Below are 2768 nucleotides of genomic sequence, written 5' to 3' on the forward strand. Positions count from 1 at the left end.
AGCTGAGATAAGGCAAGGCTTAAAAAAGGGTTTAGAATTCAGTATCGACTCTCCAGTTCCAACATCAGCCCCCAACCTAAAGGACACGCTCCAGACCGTACTGCGCAAGCGCTGGGTACCTCCCGCTCGGCCAACGCCCCGCCCCCAAAATGAGACCCGCAGGCGCACACCGCCTTTTCTGGGACGCACCCCCGGAAGCACTAGTTGTTTCGGGGGCGGGACCGGGAAACATTTCCGGGGGCGGGAGTTGCAGTTCTGAGTCTGTTGAGGCGGCGGTGACTTGAACAGGCCGGGTACTGGTGGTGGCGAATGTTCCTTGGGCGGGGGATGTGAGCGGTGAGCCCTCGGCAGGTACCGTGCGGTCCGGGACAACGGGCGGCAAGGATGGGGGTGGGAAAACCAGTGTGGAGCGTTAAGGACCTCTCTGCAGGCCCCAGCGCGCTCGCCACCGACCCCGCTGGGCCCGTTTGGTCGACCGGGAGGGTCGAGCCGCGCATCGGTGGTTGGAGTCCTAGTGCCCCTTAGCCGACTCCTGCCGTCTCCAGCCCAACCAGTGTGCAGACCGCGACACCAAGGTCCCCAGGGCAGCCTCTTGGCCAAGGTCACCCCGCGGCGGCACAACTCGGCCGGCCACTGCGCTTAGAGATCCCGCCCCAGTCAGTCCGTTGGCCTTTCGGGCCGCACAGGGTGGGCACAGCTTGGCGGCCTTGGGTTTGAGTTACCTGTGCGGGAGGCCCGGCGAGTCGAGGCCATAGAAAGGCTGCGTCTGGGCAAAGCTGATACCGTCTCTGTTTCACTTCTGTTGCTGTTTCTGTCACCTGTCTTTTGGCTCTCAACTCAGCCCCTGTCAACTTTGTATTTCTAAACCATCTGTCCCGAGATACCTTTGTATCTGCATCCTGTCATTATTTCCGTTTCCACTTTGTTTCTTTGTGTCTACTGCTCAGCCCTTACTCTCATTCAGGGCGCGTCTTGTCCGGCTTTTTGGCCATCTGTCTGTTGGTCTTTTTCGCTACTTTTTTGTCATTCTTGTTTCTGGACTAACTGGGCTTGTCTGGGTGGGGCAGACCTGTCCGGACCTCAGCCATGGAAGGTGAGTCATGACCCCGTGAAGCTTCCTGCACTGGTGACATTCTCAATGACTCGACCGCAGTTTGGCCTCAACTCTGACAGGTGTCACCCAACCTAAGTGTCAGGGTGCGGGAGCAACTGGCAGGCAGACAGGAGACCCATCTCAATGCCAAACAACTTGATGAATCCTAGGCTTTTCTTGCCTGTCGATTTTCAAGCCTGCACAGCTTACCCACATCTCTTTGCTCTATCCACTTTCCCCAGGATGGCTTCCATGGCTCTCAGGAGCCTTCTCTTTGAATTACGGCTCTTTAACTGGTCCCATCTATGGGCTTAGGAAGGGTAAGGCTGTGAGATCTTTTCTTCGAAGCTCTTGAAACACTAGTAGGATTTCTAGGAGAGCTTAGTTCAGAGATTTTCCATACGTTCAGTTAAATTATAAGAGACCTATAACTAGAAATTTTTTGTTTACAAAAATACCCCTGGAGAAGTAAGCCAGATACAGAAGGACAAATATTGAGGCCACTTAAATGAAGTACTTAGAATAGACAAATCTATAGAGTCAGAAAGAAGAATATGGTTTGAACCAGGGTTGAAAGGAAGAGTTGTTTAATGTATACAGAGTTTTGGGGATGATTAAAAAGTTCTGGAAGTGGGATGTGGTGATGGTAGCACAAAATTGTGAATGTACTTAATGCCACTGAATTGTATATCTAAAAATAGTTAAGATGGTAAGTTTTAAAATTTCATGTGACATATATTTTACACAGTACAAAAACGCAAAACAAAAAAGTACTCATTGGAGACTTCTGAAACCAGTTAGCTCTTTTTAAAAAATTCATTCCATGGCTATTAGGACCATTTAATTGAACCTATGTTAGTTGATACTAACTCTTTTCACAGCAGTGGGTAAAGCTGAGGTCCTTAGAAAAGAAGTTTGGTTAAATAAATCTTTCTCAAGATCTTTACTCACAGCAGATTCCCACCCTGGCTCTCCTCCCTCCACCTTTCCTGGAATCAGTGCAGGAATCTGCTGCATAAGTAGGAAACTTAAGAATGATTTTACTCTTCCTGTGGAGAAGATTGGAAAAGTAGCCCTTTTATTATGGTAATGCAAATTATGCATTCTTTCTTGCACCTTTGTTTTTGTTTTACATTCTCCTATTCAGCCTATCAGTTTGCCTTTATGCTTGATAAACTACTTTAAAGGCAGATTGATATAGCAGCTGAAGTACTACCATATTTCATTGAATCCTAGATGCTATCAATTATTTTATGTATCATCAAGGGAGAGGAAAAACATTACCAACTGAGCAATAATAGAATGCTTTCTTAGCTTTTAGACTTTTTACTCTTATTGAAAACACTTTTAGATTTGGACATTTAAAAAATCATATCAATACATATTCTGATGCATATGTAGGAAGGAAAAATAAGGAGGAATAAATCAGTTAAAGTGTTCTTTAAATTTCTTAACATTTCAAATCCTACTCTTCTGTATACTTTTCAGTTCAGAGTTGTGTTCATGGTTTTTCCACCATTGTCATCCATTAAGCAGAAACACTGATTTAAAAAGGGTGATGAAGCTTTTAAGAGTGCCCTACTATTGGCTCGGCGCCTGTGGCTCAAGTGGCTAAGGCGCCAGCCACATACATCTAAGGTGGCAGGTTCGATTCCAGCCTGGGCCCGCCAAAACA

General features: G+C 46.8%; 1 protein-coding gene across 1 annotated transcript in view; it reads left to right on the forward strand.

The window, feature by feature from the left end:
- The first annotated feature begins 206 nt into the window (after nt 1-206).
- Nucleotides 207-2768, forward strand: part of ZBTB43 (zinc finger and BTB domain containing 43) — a 29878-nt gene continuing 27316 nt past the window's right edge. The window contains exon 1 of the mRNA XM_012802365.2: nt 207-351. The gene's annotated coding sequence lies outside the window, so the exon portion shown is untranslated. The remainder of the gene's footprint in view (nt 352-2768) is intronic.

Source organism: Otolemur garnettii, unplaced genomic scaffold (assembly GCF_000181295.1).
Source record: "Otolemur garnettii isolate 467f Iridium unplaced genomic scaffold, OtoGar3 scaffold00014, whole genome shotgun sequence".
In the NCBI taxonomy this organism is placed as follows: Eukaryota; Metazoa; Chordata; class Mammalia; order Primates; family Galagidae; genus Otolemur; species Otolemur garnettii.